General features: G+C 46.4%; 1 protein-coding gene across 2 annotated transcripts in view; it reads left to right on the plus strand.

Moving 5' to 3' along the window:
- LOC146857249 (uromodulin-like) overlaps positions 1-14,576 on the plus strand; it is a 297,850-nt gene that overhangs the window by 68,406 nt on the left and 214,868 nt on the right. The window lies entirely within an intron of this gene.

The following is a 14,576-nucleotide window of genomic DNA, read 5'->3' on the forward strand; positions in this document are numbered from 1 at the left end:
CCACAGCTTGCTATAAGCTACGGCGACTAGTCCATATTTAATGAACATGTCCTTATTAGGGGTGCCCTCCAGTGGAGCTGGATGGTTCACCTCTAATAAGCGGTCCGGGCAGAACCAACTACCAATCAGTGGGGAGAAGATAGGCATGACGGGTTTCAATGGGGACAAAAGTCAGCACTACCTATCTTTTCACTGCTTGCAAAGACTAGACAGAATATCTCTATTCCTCGTTATTTGTAAGCAGAGAATACCTCCAAAGAACCAATATCGAACAACTAGTGTTCGGACAATCAATCAATCAATCAATGGGGAGATAAAGATAGGCACGACGGGTTTCAACGGGGACAAAAGTCTGCGTTACCTATCCTTCACTATTTGCAAAGACTAGACAGAATATTTCTATTCTACGTTATTTGCAAACAGAGAATATCTCAAAGAGCACTATTCTTCAAAACAATCAATGTTCGGACAATCAATCAGTGGGGAGATAAAGATAGGCATGACGGGTTTCAACGGGGACAAAAGTCTGCGTTACCTACCCTTCACTATCTGCAAAGGGAGAGAGAGAGTTTCTACTCCTCCCCGTTTGTAGACAGCGAATATCTCAAAGAGAACAATCAATGAGCAATACTAGTATTTCAAAACAATCAATCAATTATTTCGCAATTTGTCGTGTTTCACGACCTTACCCGGACCGTGTGGACAGTTTCTCGTCTTCCGCCTCCAGCGCCCGATCGTCCTCTACTCTCCGTATTTGCCGCGGCACTCCTGATGGTTCCCAGTCAGGACCGTAGATCACTCGAGAGAGGTCTGTTCGGAACCAGTGAAGTTCGGATGATCGGCTGCCAGACGAGGGTCTATCGGGCAGGAGCTCTCCCGATCGTTGCAGTCGTTCACTCTGTCGTCGGGACCTCTCCCACTGGATCCACGTGTCGCTGATGGGCCCCACGCTTGGGACGCCAATTGTTAAATGGTAGCGGCAGTTTCAGTCGATAACCCTTCAAGTATTGCCCGGCGGTAATCGCCTCTCATACCATTCGATAATTTACCAATGAAAGAGGCAGGCGCCGGAGACTGGAAGGCAGGAAATAAAGGTTTTATTCCGTCGGAGCAGAACACATCAGATCAGACAGCAAGGTATCGTCACGAGGTGCTCTAACTGCATCTCTGAGGCCTGGCCTCTTATACACAGGTTTATGACTTTATTACAGGATTATTGTACATGGCACATTCTTGAGATCACTTTGATGTATGAAAGAACATCCTCTGAAGCCCCGGCTCAGATCCGATCCCACACATAGCTACAGTAGAAGTTCCCACCTCACCCGCAGTAGGAGATGGCTATCACACAGCAGGGTATTCCGCCAATTCCCGGGGGTGTGTGTGACCGGTCGGGTCCCAGGGGGTGGGGGGCCTTGATCTACTGTAATCCCTTTGATGTGGGGCGTTCCACTTACAGTAGGGGCAATAAACTGCATCCGCAGGGCTAGGTGATGGCCTGGGATCGGTTCGGACAATGGGGCGCAGAGGAAGGGGGTTATCAAAGAGATGCATGACCATGTATGGGATGTCGGTCGGGCGTGGGATGCGGTTCCATGGCAGGGTCGCGCAGAAGGAGAGGGTTTATGGCCCGTGTATGAGAGAGCGGGGGTGGCCGGTGCGCGGGGGATGCTTGCAGCGCCAGGGGAACGTGCTGGCGAGCGACAATGAGCGGGGGACAGAGTGGGGTGCCTAAAATGGCGCCCGTGCGTTCGCTGTGCGTGGCGCTGGGGAGGGGCAAGATGGCGCAGATAATGTTCAGTTACAAGCTAAATTTCCACACATCAATATTTTCCTTTTCAAATTCCCATGGACCATTCACTACATATACATGATCCAAAACATTTACTAATCTTCTGATCAAGTAGAATGCTATCTTAATGTGTTCATGCACAGAATATGACGTCGTAGAAGGTCACTCAGTAGGACTCATCTATTGAAGTTACTGTACTGAAGATCTTCAAATGTGTGACAGTAAGAACTCCTTTTTTACACACACACACAAGGTATTTTTCTATGTATATATCACATTCTTCTTCTGTCTCAGCAAATCCTTTTACAAACTTGATAGGTTCAGCAGTTAAAGCTCCAAGCGTTGTTCCAGTTTTGCTCATAGTGCCATCACCCGTAAGAATATGTGCCTTGATTAGGGTGGCATGGTGAGCAAAAGAATGGTGGATTTAACCTAGATTACTTGACTGGGGGTAAATGTTTTGATTTATTTTGCATCACGTCCATCAATTGTGTGTCTTTTGCTTTCTCGCCCTAAGTGTGCCTGGTATGCCCAGACGTGGGTCCCAGGCTCACTGTGCCACTGGATTCAAGCTATCCCGACTGATGAGGGGTAAAACCCCGAAACCCGTCCTAGGATGCTTGTTTCCAGTCCAGGGAGGACCTAGCTTGGCAGTTCGGGCTGGACTGTTCCCATGAGGCACAGGGTCAAGGCTGATTTGCATTTGGCCAGGTCTAAACTGGGGTGGCATGGTGAGCCAAAGAATGATGGATTTAACCCAGATCTCTTGACTGGGGGTGAATGTCTTGATTTATTCTGCATTCTGTCAATTAATTGTGTGTCTTTTGCTTTCTTGATTAGAACACTAGGCATATCCAGTGGCATTCGGCATAGCTCGCAGGTGGCGGGGCGGGGGAGTCGTGCGGGGGCGTGCAGTGGGATAAAAAAACATACCTTGAGGCCGGTTCCGCGTCTCTGCTCCTGCTCTCTTGTGTCCAACTCCAGGAACAGGAAGCAGGCAGCCAGGCTTCCTCCTCTAAGCCAATCACAACACTGCAATGCAGCATTTTTATTGGTCTGAGCACCATGACTCGGCGCTCAGCCAGGGGCTGGACGGATAGGCATGTTCTCCATTAAGGCTGTAATGCAGCCGGCCAGCAGGACGGGGAAAGTGTGCATGACTGGTTTGGGCAGCCCGAGACGGCTGACAAAACAGTCATTGCACACTTAGGAATGGGCAAACCACTCCTCCCCTACTCCCAGAGCAGAGCAGCCCCGCCCACCCGCAAACTAGCAGGACATGAAGCATAAAATGGTAATAACTCTAAGTTATTATCATGTATGTTTTGAAAGTTGGCACTGCTTAAATGGAGTGGGGCAATGCTCCTCCGCCATAGTGGTGGAGCCGCCACTGGGCATTTCTTGGTCAAGTTTTTCATACAGACTATGATTAGGTGTCTTTTCTCGCTTGTTCCATAATGTATCCATACCTCTGCTAATCCTTGACATATGAACATTGCAACAAATAAAAGGGGCTGAATTCAACTTTGGTGGTGCTGCACCAGTTCTGCTCCGGCACACCACCATCAAGGCCTCGCAGAGACGGCCTGCCTGATTACGAGGTGAACTTGTGCAGACCGAGAACCCATTTGCCGTTCCAACAGTGGTGCCCTGAAAAAGGGCTCAGCAATGGGAACAGCAAAAATGCTTCAGCATAGCATGGACTGTTGTGCTCCCTGAATGCATACCCATGATGGGTGGAGAGGCATGGGGCCCGTTTTGTTTCCCCACCACCAGCCTTTTCATGGCAGGCTCTCCACCATGAAAAGGCTGGCAGTGGAGGGACTCAAAATATTCTTTGGCGGGACGGCCCCAGTCCCGCTCAGCATATTGTACAGCCCCTCTGCCGCCAACACAAGGGAACGGCAGTTCCATGGATCAGCCTCTGGTCCACTGCCAGAATGACCCAGACAGTCGTAATCCAGCAGCGGGGCCATCTCCAGTCTAGCGGTCCATCAACCGCCAGAGTCCAAATCAGGCCCTAAGTAGCACAATAATAACATCTGTGACATTTGACAGTACAATGACTCAATTGGAAACATTTTGAATAGCCCACTCAACATGTGGCACAACACAAAGGTCAAGTTCTTCCAATTTGCAGTTATCTTCTTGAACAATATGGCCCGTACCTTTTGAATGTATCTCTGCAGACACCAACTCCTCATTGACAATCATTCCACTTGTAATAATTGGAAATGTAGTGTTCACTGAAGCATCAGCAATGTTTTGGCGAGTTAACATCTCTAAGTTGATCTAGTTCGATGTTGATGACCAGAATTTATCAAGTTGCACACGTATGCGTGTTGAAGTTTTGATGCAGGCAGAGTCAACTGTTCCACTTGTAGACATTTGTCTGATTCTCTCATATTCTTTGACAGATATTTCAAGATAACTGTCAAAGACAATGTGAAGTTCTTGCAAGGTGCACAATGACTTTGATATCTGTAGAACATTCTGAATGACTTCTCCCAAGTTTTGCATGGATGGCATCTTGACCAGTGTACCATATAGTCCACAACAACTGCAGTTTTTAATGAGGACTCCTTGAATTGACATTTTTCAGGTGAACTTTATTTTTAGCTCTTGCATGAGTTTTTGCTTCACTGCTTGTGGCGCCGTGATTATGACACTGAGGGAAAAATTAAATATACTAGGGCGAGGAAGGAATATATGAATGCCATCTCTGCAGCTAAGGTGGGGTATTTCTCTTCTCGCATCCTTGACTCCTCAAACAAATCTAAAGACATCTTCTCTGTCTTTAATGAACTGACCAACCTGGAGAATGTTCGTCCTAAAGTAATTCCCACTCAGTGTCTGTGCGATTCACTGAATTCTTACTTAAGTGACAAAATCACAGACATAAAAACTAGCATTCCCCAATCTAAGACCTCAATAACAACCGGCATGGCAATAAAGACTGGCTCTGCCACTCTTATTAATTTTCAACCCATAACTCATGACCAGCTCTTGGAACTAATGATGAGAGTCAAATCTGGCTCCCCACTGGATATCTGTCCCCCGCGTATTCTGAAAGAATGTTTTTCCACCTATCCAACCCCTGTCCTTGCCCTTCTAAATGATTCCCTCTTGTCGGGCATAGTCCCGTCCACTTTCAAGGAAGCCACGGTCATACCACTATTAAAAAAACCCGGGGCGGATCCTGGTTGTAAGGCAAACTACAGGCCCATCTCCCTATTGCCTTACTTGGCAAAATCCTGGAAGCACACGTGGCGAAAACTCTTTCTAATTTTTGGGAGGAGTCCTCCTGCTTTGACCCTCATCAGGCTGGATTCCGGCCTGCACACTCTACGGAGGCAGTGGTCACTGCAGTTTTGGACACACTTCGAGACTGCGCAGATAGACATTCTCCCCAGGCCCTGGTGCTTTTGGACTTGTCGGCCGCTTTTGACACGGTCGACCATAATATCCTGGTCGAGCGTGTCAGACAGGCCGGCATACAGGGCGTGGCGGCCTGCTGGGTAAGGTCCTTTTTGGAGGATCGTTCCCAAGCGGTGCGTCTGGGGGACTTGACTGGTGTTAAACAGTCCATCTCATGTGGAGTGCCACAGGGTTCTTCCCTGTCACCCCATCTTTTTAACATATACATACTCCCCCTCATACAAACCTTGAGGGACAAACAGGTGAGAGTTTTTAATTATGCAGACGACCTGCAGCTACTCTTTACCATTGACAACTCTGAAAAATCTGTGAGTCATTTCCAGTCAACCATGAGGTTTATTAAATCCTGGATGGATCAAAATCAGCTGAAACTAAATCCAGGTAAAACCGAATTGGTGCTGACTGGGGACAGTGCTAAGTACTGGGGCCCTCACTACTGGCCTTTAGATCTGGGTCAAGCTCCGCAACCATCACCATCGGCCAAAACGCTTGGAGTCATTGTGGACAGTGACCTTTCACTAAAAGCACAAGGGGGACAAGTGGTCTCCAAGTGCTTTTATCAGCTAAAAAAAATCAGGAAGGTCAGGCGATTACTAACGCCAGAAGCTATTACCCAGGTTGTGATCGCCACTGTTCTGTCCCATCTGGATTACGCGAATGCCATCTACTTGGGTCTCCCAAACTACTTACTCAAGCGTCTCCAGATGGTGCAGAACTATGCTGCTAGGCTGATCCTGAAGCAGCCTAGGTGGCAGGCGGCTACTCCTCTTCTCATTAAGCTGCACTGGCTTCCGGTCATACAACGTTGTTTCTTCAAAGCAGGCTGTATGATCTTTAAGTCACTTCATGGCAAAAGCCCTACATTTATTAATCAATTAATCTCCAGATATGTTCCCTCCCGTAATCTTCGCTCACTCCACTTAGGCCTTCTCCAGACCCCTCCCTTTAAACTTAAACGCTCTGGTGGACGTAGATTTGCCACACTGGCCCCCTGTCTATGGAACACCTTTCCCCTGGAAATCCGGTCCTGACAAAATCTCTTACCCTTCCGGAAAACACTGAAGACATGGCTCTTTAGACAAGCTTTTTAATCCATCTCTTCCACCTCTGATTGTGTTACTGTCAAGTTTAGCGCCAAGAAACTAATCAGTGTTAGCGCGCTTAACAAATGATTTAATAACATAACATAACATAACTGCTTCTGTTGCAGCATCTCTATCAAATAATGTGTTTGTTGGAAGAAGATCATGCAACAGAATGGCCTTGATAAATTCACCCCTTTCTTTTGCTACATCCATCTCTCTATGTACTTGCGTAAGCTGTTTTGTGTAACCTGTTTTGTAGTGGCTGGTTAGACGACACTCTTACTATGGCAATTAAAGCATAGACGTTTAGCTTTTGTGATTATGTCAAACAGCTTTTTCTTTTTCAATACAAATCTCTCCTGCTTCAGTTGTGCGTATAGCTTTGATCCATGTTCCAGGACATCTAGTAGACGTGTTTTTATATTGTTATCCACATATCATTTGGTCACAAAGTTGTACAGTCACACACGCTCAGTCATTTTAAAGGGGTTTCCTTGCTGCTGCATGAAATGAAGAAGGCTCTCAACATGTTTTACTATGGTCCATTAAATTTGAATTTGTCATCTCACTAAAAACATTGCAAATATTAAGGACTTCTTGGTAAACTAGCTGCCATTGAGCTACATATTCACTTTTATGTGTCTGACTAACAATTACCTTGAAGCTTTTCTGTGATCTCTGGATCGTCTCTTCCAATTTCATATCTGGAGTCACAAGATTGAACCTTGCATCTCTGTCTTTCACTGCAAAATGTCTTTGGAAGAATTTATCGTAGAGGTATAGTTTTCCCACCTCTTGCTTCATTCACTCTTTACAAATACCAGGAATCATATCACAGGTAGTTTATGCAATCAAATTTGCAAAACATAGTAATCAGTGACTCTACAGTTTTAACGTGCAGCTCCCAATCACCTTTCCGATCAACATGTACTAAGTTTTTCACTAGAGCTATCATGTGTAAAACAATTCCCCAGTACTTGCACAGTTCTGATTTTTCTTCACATTGTTTGACAAACTTTACAAACTTGTTTTTCAGGTTTTCTGATTTTGAAACAAGTGTATTGAAGATTGTCTAGCTTTGCAACATGTCTTTTGAATGAAGTGCACCCTGTGCTCTTCTGAGATAAGATATGCAAAACCTAATTTGTCATTCTTGTTCCAGAAAGCATTCCAACACATCTCAAACTCTCTTCTGTGCAGCTGCAGTTGACGTTAGCTTTCCTTGTACTAGTTTGGAATATGACTCATTTTTCTTTGTTGAAAGAGTCCTCAGATTTTGTAGTCAGGAGGTAAAGATCCTCTGCTACCACCTGCTTCGCTCATAGTTACGAAATTAAATCAATGGAAAACCTGAAACGAAAACAATATTGTAATAAATTACAAATTTGTGGCCAGGTGCATCAAGCATTTTTTTCCTCGCAAACTGGCCGAATCATAGATTCGGCCCATTTGCAATTGCAAAAAATGCTTTTCCGATACAGTAAACACAGTTTTGTGATTCTTGCGATTCACTATTTGGAAGGGGCATGTTTAGGGCGTCCCTTCCAAACAGCGAATCCTAACCGTATGCATGAATGTTTTTTTACCGTGAATGCGGTCACAAAACATTCGCATTTTACCACCTTCTTCAAGTATGTGGTAATCCAATTGCAAATGGGAAGGGGTCCACACGGGACTACTTCCCCTTTGTGAATGTTTGTAAAATCATTTTTTAAGAGCAGGCAGTGGTCCCACATACCACTGACTGCTCTTAAAAAATGAAAAGAAAGCTTTTCATTTTTGTTTTTGAAAGGCATCCCTGTGATTGTTGCCATTCCTAGGGGGTCGCAATTTGCCACCTTCTTCATTTATATCCAAGAAGAGATCCCCTAGGAATCACTAAAAGTGTTCCACACACTTTCATGCATTGCGTTTTGCAAATTCTTAATTGTGAATCGCAAAGATTCGCAATTAGGAAATCGCAAAACGGTTTCTTTATGCATCTGGCCCTTGATGGTTAAAACACATCATTATAGAGTCGTCCTTATGGGAAATGGCAGAAGGGTTGCTCTGAGGAGTTATATTCTGTTTCTCTAAGACTACTAGAACCCCAAAACCTATGTTTTGCCTTCCAAAATGAAGTATATATGTCTCATGCTTCCTGAAATATTACATCATCACACATCCGTCATTTTTAAAAAGGTTTTCCAGAAAGTTTCAGCAGGATTAGAGATGAATACCCAAGCTAAATTATTTCTCTAATGATACAAAAACACAACAATATTTTTACGGAGGTATATCAAGAGTCCAGAACTACTAGGAGACAACCAATGCATAGAGGTCGTAAAGGTCAGAGGGTGGCAGTCATGGGCTTAAAAAATAGACCAAAGCTCAAAGTGTTCTATGCCACATCAAGGAGCTGCATGCAAAATGTAAAGCACAGATTTAGAATCATATTGTTTTTCTGAAATGTTCATTATTCTAAAGTGCTAGAAAGAGTTCCTTTGGGTAGTAATAAAGTTGTATTAGTACAGACAATCTTTGTTTTAGATCCTGATTTTGTGTTTCTCCAGACCAAGCACTGGTAACATTTAATGCCTACTAGTTTGTGTGACGTGACTCCTACATCTTGTAGTCTTTATTTCCTGTCAATTGATTTGCACAGTTATGGGAGCTATTGTTTCTGTATGATGTGTGTAGAATGTGACTGTAGCGCTAAAAAAGAAATTAAATGTGAGAGAGCAGCCATGGAGAAATGAGGGTCGTTGTTGAAGGTTGATAGTGAGGGAATCCCTAGAGAAAGAGGTCAAAGATTGTGGCATTGTGCTCCACCAATGCTAAAACCGGCCCTGAGGCTTACGTGGCATATCTGGGTTTGTCTAATGACTTCTGAAGGGAGGCAGGATGTAGTGCCACACTCCATGTTTTCAAACGTGAGCATGCATACTCTGCATACCTGTGTACAGGTCAGTACACAGCAAGCTTCCATGGACAGTTTCCAATTGTGATCAGTTCACTCTTGCAGATCAGGAGCAGCAGTTTGTTTCCAGACACAAACACACTTGTTTTATCCTGGAGCTGATTTCTGAGGACTCAAGCTATCTGTGCATTTGGGCCTCTTATCCCTCTGGGCTCTGGTATCGCTGACCGTTTTGCTCCTGACCACATGCAAGTATGTCATCCTCCTGAGCTACAGTTTGGTCACAGTTGAGCTTCATTGGGCCCTGGTGCCACTGCACCTGTTGGACAATTGATAGCTATGTCCTTCGTTGTACTTGCGATATACCGTGGAATTCCGCGAAGTGCCGGGAGTCTGTCCCGCACTGTAAAAACAGTGCAAACAGCACCACGTGCAGCGCAAGAGGGCAAAGCTTATCTCTGCCACTCAAGCCAATGTTCTACTCGAGCTGCAGTTTCCGCAACGCAAGAGGCAGGTTTTTCAATGCGAGTAGTAGCGACCTGCTGTAACTGCCCGCTGTGACAAATTGCATGGGGAAGTGGTCTATCGATGGATTTTCTTCGCTCGCACTCACCAACCTAAGATTGGTGAGCCACAAGAGAGGAAAAACTCTGCGCCGCTATGCAGAGTTTTTCGGAACTCAGCAATTTACGGGGAGCGAGGTGTGGGAAAAACTCTGCAAACTCTGTGAGCGGAGCGAAATTTTACACCCAGGCATAGATATACCTGAGGTAAACCACAACTCCGCTTAGTGTGCTTAGTGTGCTATATCTGTTTTATGTATGAGGTGAGTGTTTCCTTGTTGAACCTGTTGTGTGTTTGGATATAGTTTCCGCTAGCACTGAGGGGAGAGTACTGGTCATGCAGTATGGGTTCTGTGTGTGTTACAAAGACATGCATAAACCTTTTCAATACATAAGAACTTGAACTCTTCATGTTATCAATTCTTAGTTTTACTTGCAATTGTATTCCTGTAGCCCTAAATTGTATTCTATATTCAAATGTTTAGTGAAAGTAAGCCAAATACGTGGACTTCCAGAAGGAGAAGACAATAAAATGAAGTGACTTTGTGTTATTTATTTTATTGGGGGAAATTAATGAGCTGTGGACAATGGAACAGTGTAAATAGCAAGAGGATGCATAGTCAAGATGTGAGGATAAAGAGGTGAATACACCTTTAAAATGTGAACTGAGAACAAAATGCACTTATAAGTGCAAACACACATGGGGCATGGCTAGGCGTGCAGCGCACATGGAGACTCTACCGTAAGCTCTATAGAACCTCTGACGTGCAAGCTGGGCCGGATGACACCGACATGTAGTGCAATACCTGCTGATCATAAAGTAGGACTGCTGGACCCTCGGATAACACCAACACCTGACTTTTCACACCAAACATCTCCGCAGCAGTACAGCCCAAGATAATGGTGCCTGCTCGAGCCCGCAGTGCTCCCGTACCCCGCCGTCCTTCATTCTGTGTTTAACGTGCACCGAAACAGAGCTGGCATGGAATTTCCCGCCATACCCTAAATTACCTTTGGGATTTCAGGATGTCCACAGGGTATCGACGAAATGAAGGCGGTAAGGAAGCGGCACTAATCCTTAACCGTCCTGCTTACCCAATACGAGCTACATCGCCCTTCACATGCACCTTACTCGGCACCCTAATCAGTGTCCTTATTGCCATCAGATAGCATTGGAAACAGGCACTAGGCTGGAGGTAAGGCACTCCAATATAAACAAGCATTTGCATTGCAATCGGTCTTGCCTTTGGAACCTTATATGTATTTAGCCATGCAGCACAGTAACCTTAAATAAGGTGGTCACTACGGTAGTCCTATTTTATGGAGTCACTAGCACAACACTATCAGCAGCTCAGGATTATTCTCCAAATCCAAGTAGCATATACCAGAAAAGGTTCGAGACACCATGCCAAAGCATATGTACCCACAAATACCAGGTAGGATCGCTCAAGCAGTAAAAGTCCCATTCCTTAAATGCACCATCTCTGCAAGATGGGCTACTTTCTGATGTTGAATACTCTTACATCAAGTACAATTTTAATAGACGATCTCCGTGCGTAGATGAGCAGTCATCTCAACAGTGCATGCATATACCACCCTTAAAGAACCCGTTTTACTGGAAGCTGTGATGGGGCAGCCAATGCCACTAGACAACCAGAAGCATCATCTCCAAGCCCCACAGCTGCCGGGACCCTCTGCATAAAGTGAAGTACTCTGTAGTTATCATCAATTAGCTCCGTTTGGGAGTACAAGATTGCGGGGCCTTGAGCTTGTGGGAAAGTTGCGAACTCTGCACTTGAACTATTCACTCACTTGCAAAAAACATCCAAATACTTACCAAAGACAAAGGTGTCTCATCTGAAGATCTGTCCAAATGGCCCCAAATGCACAGAGTCCATAGTGCCTGGCTCCAGATCGACGAGGATGGCCTTGGGTACATATTTACCACCTGTGGAAATCAGACAGCAGGGATTGTAAACAAATCACAGGTGTTCAGCCAACGTCAAGCACCATGGCGCCACATCACAATTAGACATCACAGCTGAAACATACCTGATGCTTCAGTGTTGTACACGTTTATCCTTTCCAGGTCCGTGGTAGGTACCCGTGGGGTCGATGCCATGCTCATCGCTGATTACTTCCCAAAACTGCAGAGAAACCACCAATATTAATTAGTATTCGGCTCTGCTTCAATCTGACAGCATGCATAGCACCACTGGAATAACACCCATACAGTCAAAATCTAATCTTATGCCGCGCCTCTCAATTTCCAACTGAAATAATTTTGCATTGAATCAATTGCAGGGCTGCCCCGGGCCCACGCAGTGGGCCCTCCTAAGAGGGCGGCCCCACTTAGTGCCACAGGATGGCACACGATGAGTCAGCCTCGCAGTGTTTGGGACCCTCAAGGGTCCCCTATGCCCACGTCACTTCTGGGCAGGAGGGTGTGGGGGGGAGAGGTACTTATACCTCTCCCGCCCACTGATCGCCCTCTTTCTTATTCTGCCTGGACGCCGTTTGGTTTTCCTGGTCACTCTGTCGTGACGGTGTATAGGTCGGCTCCGGGGCCGGATCGCGTCGTGCCCCAGGTCGCAGTCGGTGTTTGGTGCAGTGAGTCAGGGCAGTTCTTTTAGCTTGTGGTTGCAGCGTGGAGGGTGGTGAGGTGAGCGCCCCTCGGGGTTCTCCCCTCCCCCAGCCCTTGCCTCGTGTTGTGCGGAGGTCGGATTTTGCAGTGTTCGACTGGTTACCACGGCTGCGGTAGGGCGTATGACGGGGTCCTGGAGGCGGGCAGAGGCGGGTGCAGTGGTCAGGTGGGCTTTTATTGTCTTTCGGGCAGATTGCGTAATGCGGCTTGTCCTGCAGGAATGGAGCAGTGCTGCTCCTTCAGGGATGGGGCGTTAACTGCAACTTGGTAAAAGTGCGACAGAGGTTTTTTACAAACCTTTACGATGTGGGCAAATCATGGCAAGCGTTTCTGGTTTGGGCTGGGGGTGTGCCGGTTTCATCCCCGGTCTCGAACGAATGGTGTCTGTCGCGGTGATTTTTGGGATGGGATGGCCCCTTGGGCCTTTTGTTGTGACGGGCCCTTGTCCTTCATTGGGTTGTGGGCCTCCTGTCGTCCGTGGTGTGCAGGGTAATGTAAAATGTATGCAGGTCTCATCTCTGCACAGTGACTTCGGGTGTGAGTATCCTTGCCTTAAGAATTCAGCAATGTTAATAGGAAAGATATAAATGTTGATTGAGAAGTATGTGCAGAAAGAGCTTGCGTTTACATGAGAGGAGTGTATTACATGCATGCATGCAAGCAGTGTAAGAAGAGCAGGCATAGTTCAGCAAGATGAGCATCTTGGGTTTACACTCCAGTGATACTACTATATTTTTTGTAAAACTTAAACAATGTATTTGCGTGTGTTAACAATTTTGTATATCATGAGAGTTGGAAAGGCATTTTCTCATTGACTTTTAACTTTAGCATCATTTGAAGAAATTGCATGAAATACAGCAGACAGTTGGCATGTTTGTCTTAAGTTTAGCATTTTCAAATGTGTGTTTATACATCAAGGTGGGCCCCATTTCAAATAGGGAGTGGGAGTCAAAAAGTGTTAATAACTTTGTCACTTTGTGAAGACTCTGCACATAATTTGGCAGAGGTTTAGCAGATTAGTTTTGGTTTGGTATGTAAAGCTTTATGCCAATTCACTCGGGGCCGAGAACGGCTATAGACTATGAGAATGTTTCTCAAATGATGATACAGAAATGGACTCACCATGGCTATCCTGTTGAAACTCTTGGTGATGCCTTAAACAGAGTCAAATTCAAGGACAGAGAATCTCTTTTTATATAAGGAGAACCAGTTAAAAGAGGTCGCACTTTGATGTGGGTTGTTTAGTGTTGTTTCTTCCTGTAGGATCCGGGCAGTGCCAATGTGGCCAGTGGCTCCCGCCTCCCGGCACCGTGGGGGTTGTACCTCGCCATGGTCGATGGGGAAGATATTGGGGAGGAGCACTCTAGCCTCAGTAGTCTTGGGCAAGTGAATGTGGGCGTGGAGGGGCCTAGTTGGGCCGATTAGCCTCCTTGTTGTGGGCGGTCCGGGTGTTGTGGCTGCCTGGGTTCCCTGACCCGTTTGTGGAGAGATTTTGTGCGGAGCCGGCAGTTGGGGCGTCGGTATGTCACCTGATTCCCTGGTTTATGGGGGGACAGGAGAGCTGTTTGTTGTAGGCCTGTGGCTTGGTCAGGCCTGGGACCGGCAGGTTTGCGAGAGGCCAGGGCGGCCTGCGGAGAGTCAGCTGGTGCCCTGGGATGAACGTATCGGAGAGGGTTAGGCCAGTTGCTTTGCGAGTGGTGCTAGCAAAGCCAATTTGTGAGGTAAATTCACTGAATGGGTCACAACGCATATCTTGGCATGCTTGTATGCTTTGAGAGGGCGTGGCAGAGGCATGCAGCCGATTGGAAGGGATATTGGATTTGTGGTGTCAGCGTGCCTGGCGACGTGCTTTCTCTCGGCCCCTTGTGGCTGCAGGCAGCGTGGGACAGGTTCTTTAGCCTCCTGATGCCAGCTTGCTTCAGCGGTGAGAAGGGGTGGAGCTGGTGCTTTTGGGCCCCGATGAGATCTTCAGTGGGGGCAGTGGTGTCCAGGTTTGCCTTGTGTGATTACCTCCCTGGTTTAAGCGAAGGAAGCACGGTTCATTTGGTATTTGCCGCGTTCCTTGTGGCGGGCAGATCATGATGGCCACTTTGTCCACTCCTCCCCCTGGGAACCGCTGGCCTCTTGGGCAGGCTGTGCTGGTGGGTGGGACGGC

Source organism: Triturus cristatus, chromosome 3_2 (genome assembly GCF_964204655.1).
Source record: "Triturus cristatus chromosome 3_2, aTriCri1.1, whole genome shotgun sequence".
NCBI lineage: Eukaryota > Metazoa > Chordata > Amphibia > Caudata > Salamandridae > Triturus > Triturus cristatus.